Source organism: Humulus lupulus, chromosome 1 (genome assembly GCF_963169125.1).
Source record: "Humulus lupulus chromosome 1, drHumLupu1.1, whole genome shotgun sequence".
NCBI classification, from domain to species: Eukaryota; Viridiplantae; Streptophyta; class Magnoliopsida; order Rosales; family Cannabaceae; genus Humulus; species Humulus lupulus.
The window spans coordinates 283,125,545-283,138,090 of record NC_084793.1 but is presented as its reverse complement, the minus strand read 5'-3'; positions in this window follow the sequence as shown (position 1 = coordinate 283,138,090).

Genomic DNA, 12,546 nt, shown 5'->3' with positions numbered 1-12,546 from the left:
TCTCATTACCCTTTAATTCCCGGTAATGTTCTAATCATCAAAATGACCCCGAGACTCACCCCAAGCCCCGAACTTAAACCCGTTATGACTAGACCGAACACTTACATCTCATGATCGTCTCATGCCGAATAGCTCGAACCAATCCACCTTATAATATGACTATATTAATTAATCACAACCATGCACCCAAAATACACAATTACGCCCACAGCGGCCAAATTACCAAAATACCCTTATAATTATAAATACACCCATATGCACGCATTTACCATCGTATAATAATATAATTCACATAAACATGCATATTGATGGACCCAAAACGGGTATGTTTAAATATTTATACTCGCAAGCGCACGAATCGTATTTATAGAATAGTTTTCGTGTAAGCACGAGATCGAACCCAAAGGAGTTGTCTAAAATAAAAAAGAAAACTATTTTAAATCAAAAGTAATAAATTCTAACCTAGCTCCAAAGATTGATGAGTTTTAATAGTATGAACATAAAATAAAATATTGAAAAATAAAGCTGTTTAAGAGAATAAAAATAAAGCAATAATGAGTTGACAATAAGTGTTAAAGGAAAAGATTATTAAGATACTAGAATCCACAAAATGTAAGTTTAATAAGATTTATTAGTATATTGATTCCCAAGTTTTAGTGATAGTTAAAATAATTTAAACTATCATTTTCCAAAAAAGATTTATAATTTTAAGCACAAATTTCTTATAAAAAGATAGGATTTTTCTTCACTTTTCAAAATTATAATTTCAAAGCATTTAGTGTAAATCAATCTAATGAAATAACAAATAAATCAATGAACATTATTTATAAGGCAAAACATAATATTTTTGTTCTAAGCATGGATGTGTACAATTTAATGACACATCTTACACAAAGAATATTATGTTTATGCACTAATGAAGAACAAAGTGTAAATATGTTCTAACAATCTAAAATACAAGATATTTAAGATGAAAGAAATATATGAAGAAGAAAAACCCATAAACTTTGTTGCATTACAAGGGAAATCAACATACACATAAATATTACCTAGTTACAAGTTGCTTCATCATGATCTTAATAATCTTATGAAAAAGATTAGAAGCACATGACTAGAGTAGAAATTACAAAATAAATGGCATACATACTTGCAAAATGCTCTTGAAATACCCAAATGGAAGAGAGAATGGCAGAGAGAAAATGGGAGAAAAAAGATGGTAACCAAAAATTAAGCACCCCAAAATGGTCTTCAAAACCCTTATTTATAGCCAAAATGAGATTATTAAAATAATCAATTTAAATTAAGTAAATTGATTAAATTAATAATAATATGGTAAATATGGGTAAATTGTAGGAGTGATGATGATTTTGGGGTAAAAAGTGTATAGAAAATGGGTAAAAAGTGGCATTTTGAGCATAGGGGACAAATGGTACACTTAGGCAAATTTAGGCTGAAAAAGTGGCATGCAAAGTTGTTGGCAGCTGAGCTGCTTTGGACCGAATGGTGGCTGGGATGGGCCTGGAAACTTGGGCTGCTGCAGCTTGCTTCAGGCACAGAAATGTTTGCTGAAGAATGCATGGGAGGCAACTGGTACGGACGGCTGGAAGAAGTTGGAATGATGCTAAATGCTGAGGAAATTGTTGACAGCTGGCGTTGGTGGAGAAGGAAGCTGGCTGTGTGATTGATGCATGGCTGTATGGAGATGGAATGAAGGCTGGAGAGTGTCTTTGGGCCTGCTGAAGTGGGCCGGCTGTTGAAGGTGGCTGGCTTGGGCCTTTGCTCAAAAACACCAACTTTTCTCTCTTTTCTTTCAACTCTAACATTTTTTCTTCTCTTTTCAAGAGCAATAAAAGAGGCAACAATTTATCTACAAAATAAGTAAACATTAAATTAGAATCAAATACTTTCAATTGTAAAACAACTCATATTAAGTCCATGAAAATATTAATTAAAATTTAATTTACTTAAACATTTAAACTCAAAATTACATCTTTTTACTCCTAACTTAACAATATTAATTTTAAATAATTAAACTATAACATTTTACAATAAAATATCTATAAAAACATATAAAAATCTAGAGAACTACAATAAGACTAATAAATTAAAAATTACATAAAAACTTAATAAGTCAATTAAAAACTCAAGAACTAAGCAACAATTAGCATATAAAATATGATAAAATAACTCTATTTTGTAGAGTTATCACATATGATCATTAAATAACATCATAACTCAATTACGGCCCTCCTGGCCTCCTAATCAAGGTCCTAACCCTTATTAGGAAATTCGGGGCATTACAGATAGTCCACCTTCAAACTACTAAGAAAATTATGATGAGAGCTACGAAACAATATATCCTAGTAATTGGGATTTTTAAAGATTTTCCTTCTGTAATTTCAACATTAGAAGAAATATGGGAGACTATAGATGATGAAGATGATTTACCTGTAGCTATGAGATATTATTTTCTCATACTTAGGTTCACCTCTAAGTTGGAATTTTAATTCACTAAGCATCTTCATGAATCTTCCTCGAGGTAGTTTTGAGGCTCAAGCTAATGATGATTATGAAGAAATAGATGATGATATGCTAGATGAAGGGTGAGATGTAGAAGATCCTGATTTTTAGATTTACCTTAGTTATTTTTAGTTTATTTATTTGCATTTATGATTGTACTTAGTGAAAATATTTTTCCAAATGAATATAATTGTTATTTTTGTATGACATGTATGAGTTTGATTTTTTTTTACAATCATAATAAATAATAAGTTAAATAAATAATGACCAAGTTCAGTGAAGGTGGATACAAATCAATGGATCGGGTTCTGTATTGAGAGTTTAGGGGGGCATAGTATTGGGAACGATTTTATTGATCCCAGCCCTCCCTCAATATGGTTAACTTTGGAACATCGACGAGTTTCGAGCCTGAGAATTTAGTCATATAGGATGGTTAGGAACAGACTTAGAAAATAATAAAGATGTCTGATTTTCTAAGTAGAGAAACACACTCTAATTATAAAGAAGGCTTACATAATTTTTCATAAGAAATCATAACTGATAGGTTCGAGTTATGTTTGCTTAGACTAAGTCTTGCCTTAGAGCCTATTAGGGTAAGTTCTAACATGTTTTTCTCGACTGTTAGAACTTTGCTGAAGATGGATGGATTGAATGGACTGCTGGAAGATCAAGGATGACGTTGTTTTTAAGTCTTTTAAATTATCTTTTATGTATTTCCGCACTTAGTAATTAAATAATTGATTTAAAGTTTATGTTTTATGTATTAAACAATGGGATCCCATACCTTATTTTATATTTCGTACACTATTTTGGGTTTTAAAGTTATATTATTTCTTGATGTATGTATTCAAATTAGTAACTATGTCTTAGTATTTTTAATGGTCTGATGTCTTAGAAATAGTCAAGACATTACATAAAAATAACAAGTTTTTAAAAGAAAATATCTGATATCTTAATTCTAATATTTATATATATTAAAAGATTTAAAATTAAGTTGTTAGTCTATTTTTAAATTTGAATTTGAATCTTTGTAGAAAATTTCTAATTATTTAAACCTCAACTAACAAAAATATCTTATTTTAAAGAATATTTTTAAATGATAAATTAAATTCGATATTTTTGGTTTTGATTATAAATAATCAATTTTCACAATTTTATTTTCTTTAATTTAAAAAAATTGAAAAAAAAATCTGGGTGACGGGTATTATTCATTGTGGTCGAGGTGTGCACGCGGAGAGGTGTGGCTGCTGAGGGGTGCATGTGCGGCTGCTGGGTGTGCGCACATGTGCGTGCGTTGGTGCGCGTGGGTGCGCACACGCATGGGTAGCCAAGCCAAAAATGTTCAGAAATTTTTTTTGTTCAATTTTTCAAACCAAAACCATTTTCCAATTAATTTTTACCATGATTTACACAAAATAAAGCATATATAAAAATTAATGGCATAGAAAACACAACAAAATAACCTAAAAATTGCTAATAATCACATAGAATTCAAGATGCTTCATATAAACATGAAATCTATCCAATTACTCAAACACATTAAATAATTCAATTTTTAACATGTTCATGCATGAAAATAAAGATTACCAAAGGCTCTGATACCAGTTGTTAGGAAATACTTATACATGATCTTTATTTATTTTCATGTGGATCTAATATTAAACAAGTTAATATGAAATTGCCTAGAACATGTTTCTAAAATTGAATTCAAAGAGAAATAATGATAAGAATACTTACATTATACGTAGCGGAATGAATGAGTATTTCCTTAAGTTTTTCTAACCCTTGTATCATTTTTGTCATAGAGTATTACCAAGAAATTGAACCGATCTTCAATTTTCTTCACAGCCTTCCAAAGTATCCTTAGAATCACCCAGACTAGAGTGTGCAATTCTCAACACATGAGATAGATACAGAGAGAAGAAGAGAAAATAACAATGAGGCTTAGAAAGAGACTTATGTTTAGAGAGAATCTAAAACCTATAAGAAAACCAGTGTTTGTCATCTGATTTCAACTCTCACTTAACATTCCTTTTATAGACTCAATTAGGTCATTTATTTAATTTAAAAATCAATAAAATACTAGCCAATTAAAATCCCTAGGTCGAAATTATCATCGGCTTTAGGCCCATGAAATTTCCCATTTGATTATAATCTCATTGGACTTAAAAACAAGGTCTGTATTATTTTCTATTGATTTAATTAATTAAATAATTATTCAAATCCTTTATCAAATTAATTATTTATAATTTGAACCTTGATTTAAACTTTTTATTAATTTAGATACCAATTTATCTTAATTAATAAATCTGCCATAATTTCTCTTTTCTTCTCTAAATTGTATAACTCTGCGAAACTATCCAAAATTGACCTGGTCAACTTTGATAATTAAATCAATTAATTGAGATAATCTAGATGATTTTATCCAAGGTACAATGGGGACCATGGGCCTATGAAATCAAGCTCCAATAAGCTATCATAAATCTAACAAATAAATTTACTAACTTATTAATTCCTCGTGACTCCACTAAAGACTCGAAATTGCACTCTTTAATTCATAGAATGCTATATAAGCAATATAGATACGTTATTAATTATCCATTGTTACAACCATAGTTATCACTCAATCCTCTATAGACGGTCTACAATGAGATGAGACTAAAATACCATTTTTCCCCTCATTATATTTTATCTTTAAAACAATTAGTTCCTTGTAAATGATATTTCAGTAAACTAATATTAATTACTGAAATGAGATTTCTATCATTTAACACATTGAACCAAACTAAAAGAAAACCATCGTTTCACTTCTTCATCAAAAGCTATAGATGTTCATATCTATGATTAACACTCTCACTCAATTATACTACCGAGTTCCCAAGATGTAAGTATGGGCTAGTCCGTAGGGTAAGATGGTAACGAACAAGTCAAAAAATCAGTTAGAATACTAACCAGTCAGAATTGAGAATGAATTGACCTATGGTCAACCATATGATATGACTAGAATAGATAGTAACAATATGTTTACTTATCCTATAAACTGTCAATATCGGTCCAATCAAATGTAACAAATACATCTGATCTTATCTACTTTGCTAATGTTCTGGAAAGAAGATAACATTGTGATGTGTAAGTAGAACATATCGTAGATTGGCAAGTCAGTGTAAATCTTGTGCACTGACTAATCTTAGGACTAACTTATTTTGAACATATAATCATATTTATATTCTACTGTGATTACGTCACTATAAATATGATTAGCTATATGCTCGGGATTTAATATAAGTATATATTAAACATATAATCATGAAAATAAAACATGTGAGTAAAGTGATTGACCAAGTCAAATTATTATTTCTATTCTTTTATTGATAATAAATGAGATTACAAGGAAATTGGGTTTTAATTAGGGCATAAAACCCAAACAGGTAGATCTAGGTCGTTGGTGCAACATGCAAATCTGATGGATTGGCTGGATCTGCTGCAATGGGTGACGACGGGTTTGGTGGATGGGGTGGTTCTGCTACAATGGCGATGACGAGTGTGGGTCTTGAATGGGATGTGGGTGTTGTTTAAGTTTTTGTTTGGTTTTGAAGTTGGTTCTTCAATTCCCATTTGTTTAGCACACACACTCAATTTCTATACCGCTACATGCTTACTTTTGTCATTGAAAAATTTCTATTTTCTGAGCTATGTAGTAATGCCATTTTCTTGAGAAGAAACTCATCTTGTTGTTTCTTCCCCTTAATTTCTTTCAGTAGTGTAGACTTGATTGTGAGGTCGGCTAATTGTCCCATTATCAGTTCAATCCCAGATTTCATAATATCTTGTTGTAGAGGTTGTGCTCTTCCCCTAAGTATCGATACACTTCCGTAACTTTGAATGGTGAGAGTGTCTGCCACAACGTTGGCATTTCCCGTGTGATATAAAATCTCACAATCATAGTTTTTCACCAGCTCCAACCACCTTCTTTGCCTCATATTGAGCTCTTTTTGCATAAAGAAGTACTTTATGCTCTTGTGGTCCGTGTAAATTTCATACTTCTCTTTGTATAGATAGTGTCTCAAAATCTTTAGTGCGAAGACCACTGTTGCCAATTCTAAGTCATGGGTTGGATAAATCTATTCGTACTCCTTTATCTGCCTTGAGGCATAGGCGACAACCTTCCCATCTTGCATCAACACACATCGTAGTCCATGCTTTGATGCGTCACAGTATACTACAAACTTGTCCTTATTATTAAGAACACATATGACTAGTGTCGATACGAGTTTGTCTTTTAATGTTTGGAAACTTTCTTCACATTTTTCCATCCATGTGAATTTTTGCTGTTTTCGAGTTAAATTTGATAAGGGTGTAGCTATCTTGGAGAACCCTTAAAAAAATCATCTGTAGAACCCTGCTAAGCCCATAAAACTCCTCACCTCAGTAGTGTTCTTGGGCTTGGGCCAGTCCTTAATTGCTTTTATCTTAGCAGGGTCTACTTCGACTCCATTCTTAGACACAATGTAACCTAAAAATGCCACTTTTTCTAACCAAAATTCACACTTCTTGAATTTGGCGTAAAGTTAGTGATTCTTAAGTTGTTCCAACATCAGTCGAAGGTGCACCTCATGTCCGACTTTCATTTTTTAGTAGATCAAAATATCGTCTATGAACATTACTACAAACTTATCCAAGTAATCCTTAAAAACTCGATTCACAAGATCCATGAATCTCGTTGGCACGTTTGTTTGGCCAAGTGACATTACTAAAAATTCGTAGTGTCCATATCTTGTCCTGAAAGCCATCTTTGAAATGTCTTCTTCCCGCACCCTTAGTTGATGATACCCCGACCGTAGATCTATTTTTGAAAATATTGTGGATCCTTGCAGTTGATCAAAAAGATTGTCTATGCAGGGCAAATGATATTTGTTCTTAAACGTCACCCTATTTAGTTCTCGATAGTTAATGCACATCCTCATGCTACCGTCCTTCTTCTTGAAGAAAAATACTGGTGCACCCCAAGGTGAATAACTAGGTCTGATGAAGCCCTTGTCTAATAGCTCCTGAAGTTGTGTCTTTATCTCTTTTAACTCGGTAGGAACCAATTCGATAAGGAACTTTTGAAATTGGTGCCATTTCTGGTGCCAGTTCTATTTCAAATTCAATTTCCCTAATCAGATGTAATCCCAATCGATCTTTTGGAAATACCTAAGGGAATTCACAAACAATATGGACATTGTCTGGGCATCCGCTATTGATCCTCTTCTGAGCTTTGAGAACCGAGTTTAAGAGTATGAGAGTTCGAGAAACATCTCCTTTGTAAGTGAACTACCCTCCGTCTTTTGTTCTAAAATTGACTATCTTACTCTTACAGTCTGTTGTCGCTCCGTGACTTGCCAACCAATCCATTCATAATATTACGTCATAATCCTTGAGGTCTAGTTCGATTAAGTCTACTGGTAAATCTCTGCCTTCGACTCTAACTACAACGCTGCATACTCCTCTACTAGATAGCATCACCTCCCCTGAGGGTAATTTCGTAACAAAATTATCTCTAAATAGTCTGTAAGGTTTTATCTAAGCTATCTATCATATTCATAGAGATAAATGAATGTGTAGCTCTAGAATCGAATAGTACATTGCAGAGGGTTTCTTACTCTCGTTGCCTTCGTAAGGTAGGGCATTGGGAATATTCAACATAGGTTTTGTTACTCTCATTGCCTTCTGGTGAAATCTTTCCTTTCTTATCGGCCCCTTGAGTTTTACAATTGGCATGTTTTCGTTTGCGGTCATTTTGCTCATTGCTACAATTTTTAGTGTCTCTTCTAGCCGCGTTCTCTTTCCAAATCCTTTCCTCTGCATGCTCAACCTCCAAGGCTATTTCTAATGTAACTGCGTAGGTGGTTACTCCCTAAATAAGCTTTACATCGTGAGCTATCATGGGATTTAGTCCCCTCTCAAATCTTTGGATTCTTAGCGTCTCTATGGGTACTGTGTCTGGTGCAAACTTAGCCAAAAAATTGAATTTTCTAGCATACTCAGTTACAATCGATTTCCTCTGAGTTAGCATGATGAATTCGTCCACACTAGTGCCTAGAATTGCATGAATATAATACTTCTTATTGAAGACTTGGATGAACTCATTCGAAGTCATGGTGGCTATGTTCTTGGTTCGTCTTACCACATCCCACCAGATGCAAAATCCTTTTTAAGCAGACTTAAAGTGTAAGAGACTCTATCTTTGTTTCCTAGTCTCATATGCTCTAAGATGGATTCTATTGATCGAAGCCATTCTTCCGATTCTACCAGATCAGATCCGCTGTCAAAGTTAGGCGGTTGTTGCTTTCTGAATCGCTTGCACACTGCCTTATAACGAGGCTTAGCCATTTGCATAAGTTGTGCTAGGGGTATGACAGGTTGCGCTACTTGTTGTTGTTGGCCTTGATTCATTTTTTGTTGTAGCTCCTCCTCCCTTCTTCTTAGTTCCGCTCTAAGATAGGCATTCTCTCGTTCCAGAATAATTCTAGTGGCCACAGTCATCGTTCCCTCTGCTACTTCTGGGACTAATGGTGATTCTAGTACTTCGGGGGCTTCCTGTATGTCTAGAAATTCTTCTTCTATCGGGGCAACAACTTCTCCCCTACTTCTTCCTTGTCCACCGCCTCGGCCTCAACCTCTTCAACAACCTCGACCTCATCTGTTCACTCCAACTTATTTCCTGGGATTTGGATCCATAGGTTCTCTTCTAATCCCCAAAAGAGAATATTAAGCGAAAAAAGACTAGTCTAACAAAAGCAAACAAGATTCTATCCTAACCAACTATACTAATATATATTAAGGCCCATCTATAAATTACCCTAATACAGTTAAGTCCAACTTGGGTAAATGGACCTTAATAATTAAGTTTTTCATGGAGGAGGATTGGGTTCAATATGTCGTAGCCACTACTTAGGCCTCCTAACTTCCACTTGAACTCAAAAGACAGGAATTTAAACCCTCGCTTTATTAATTGTTATTCATTTGAATTAAGTCCAATATAATAATGCAAAGCAAATGAGCCTTCACAAATGGGCTAACCCATAAGAGAGGAATTTAAACCTTACACTTTTAATTGAGCCCAAAGTATCGTAATCATAATATTTACTAAATAACAGAAAAAGAAAAGAAAAAAAAATAACAACTTTATGAAAAAGAATTATTTGCAAACTAGTAAAGTTAGAACTTCGAAAATAAGACTAATTATCATGCACTATTTTAATCTTCTATGCCGAACCCATCTTCTAACATTTCTTGAGTAAGGTCCTCATAGTCATCTTGGGTGTAAATAAAGCGTGAAGTGAAAGATATATTACTAAGGAATCCTTCTCTATGGTTGTTTGCTAACTAGTGTATCCTTTCACCTATTTCCCTATTTGGTAAATCAATATCCTCAATAATTCTAAAAATTGCGCGAAAATTTATCCATTAATATATCTTATTTGTCCTCGATTGGAATGCTTTGATCGTAGAGGACTTCATTTGAGACTATCTTTAAACTTGGTTTAGCTAATGGTAGTTTCACGGAATGCATGAGAACTATAAATTTCTCATGGGACTTAAGCAGTGCGCTATGATTAGCAATGATCCTTTCTATTTCTTGATGGATCTGGTTTATCCTAAGGAATACCCTTTCAAATGTTGTCTCGCCACCTGGGTCAGGTATTCTTCTTATAGCTTGAATAGCCCTAACGACGCTTGGATTAATGGTGCAAAATTCTGAAATAAATCATCAAAAATCATTATTTCACATATACAAAACATAACATAAAGTGAGTTATACATACTTGGTAACGAGTCGGTCTCCTTTTTGGTTGTCATGTGTATTTTGTGAGAACGTTCGGGACCAATATAGTTATGGCTCTGATACCACTTGTGGTGCCCTTATTTTCTCATAAATATAATACCGAGAACCAACGATGAAACATAAAACATAAATGTTGCCATTTTATTGAAAAATAACAAAATGTAGAGGGGATCCCAATTTTACAATAAAAAGAAATATTTAAAACCAAAATACAACAACATTATTTAAAGAGATAAAAATGCTAATAAAGAAACAGAAAAATAAGCCTTAGATCTTCCAATAGCTATACGACACTCATGAATACACCAACAACTTTCTAGGTCCAACTCGCCACCGACTATTTATCTCTTTAATTACCTTGATATGCACAATTTCACTATACCATAAAACTAGGGGTGTTCATTGGATCACATCAAATATTTTTAGGCCTATCCGATCCGATCTGATCCAGTTATCCATTGTATGTGTCCCCTTGGTTATGTATTTGATGGGATTGGATCCATCCAATATTTTTGAACATTTATTTAGCTTAATTTGTTCAAAATGATACAACACCATACAAATACAACATAAATTATAAGTATAATCCTAAATAAATAAATATATTTTAAAAATATATATACAATTGGATCAGTTCGGTTTTATTGGATTTTTGCATATATCATCAAACAACCGATCCAATCCAATCTGGCTCTTCAAAATATGATTCGATCCAATCATAATTGAATATCCAATTTTTGGCGATCGGTTCTAATTGGATTGGATAATTTTTGCACACCATAAAACTATATATTGCTATAATAACACATTTCATAAAGAAACACTATCATACCAATCTATACAAACTTAAATTCATAATCATAAACTTAATATTAGTCATAATAGCTATAATAACGCATTAGTCAAGTTTAGGTAAAGTGCTCATAAGGGGTTTTGGGCATCTGAGCTCTCCGAACATTGCTTAGGTCCGTCATACAGTTTTGTACATCACTTAGGTCCAGCCACACTTATTCTCTTGTACCTGAAACGTTAGGGTCATAACATTTAATTAAGATCATAATCTAGTTCTATCTAATTTTCCTTACCTTAAGTGTAGAGAAAGAGAGTAGAGAACTTGCTTGTACATACTAGTGGATTGCGTCCAATACCTTAATCATATAAATTAAATACTAAAATTAGAATCTATAATAGTAACTTAATTCCAAAATCTAAAACCTCATAGAAACCATACCTCCACCCTAGAAATGATCTTAATATCCCAAGCTTCCGAGAACAACGACTATCTTCAAAACAATTCGAGTTTGAACCTTAATATACTTATGGTATTTCATCTATATAAATGGTTATTTGGGCTTGGTATATTTCAGTCAAGTGAGGGATTTATAATGATGATGGTGATGAGGCTAGGTTTCAACTTAAAAGAAAAAGAAGAAGAAGAGTTTGAACAACACTAGTGTCCTTTGGAGGTTTCAAATGTATGGGGATTTGTGAGCAAAATGGAAGAACTTTGCGAGGCACAATATTGCTTAGAAATTTCAAAAATAGGAGAGCTTGGAAGCTTTGAGTGTGTGAAAAATAAAGAGCTATAAGGCTCTAAACCTCAACCACTTTCCTTAACTTTCTTCACCATCCTTCAACAAGTTTTTAAAATTCAAATATTCCTCTCCCTTGGTGGTTTCGACCAGCCCTTCTTCTACCCTAGTCAAGGGCTACAACTCTTCTCTTAATGCCACATAGCCTCCAATGAACCAAGATGAAGTTAATGTCCAAGTCTTTGCTCCTAAATAGCCTCCACACCTATGACTTAATCTTTTCAAATTCAAATTTGATCTTTCAAGTTCAACCAACACACTACTTTCTCCACTTAGTTTTTGACTCCCATAAACATAGCTTTCTAGTCTCCACTTAACAAGCTTTCATTGACACATCGTTACTTAATTCAAACTAGTTCCCACGCCACCTATACTTGGTCTCCAACCAAGTAAAACTTAATTCCTCACTACGAGCTTTTCATGCCACCTATTATTTAATTTTTTTAAAAGAATTCAACTAGCTATTCCTTAGTGAATTTCGGTCATGCTTAGTAATTCAAATAGTTAGGACTTTAATTAGTACCACATGTACTCAACATCTATCTTTAATAACTTATGTACATGTTTTATAATTTCTTATTTTCTTAAAGAAGATTATATTCTAAT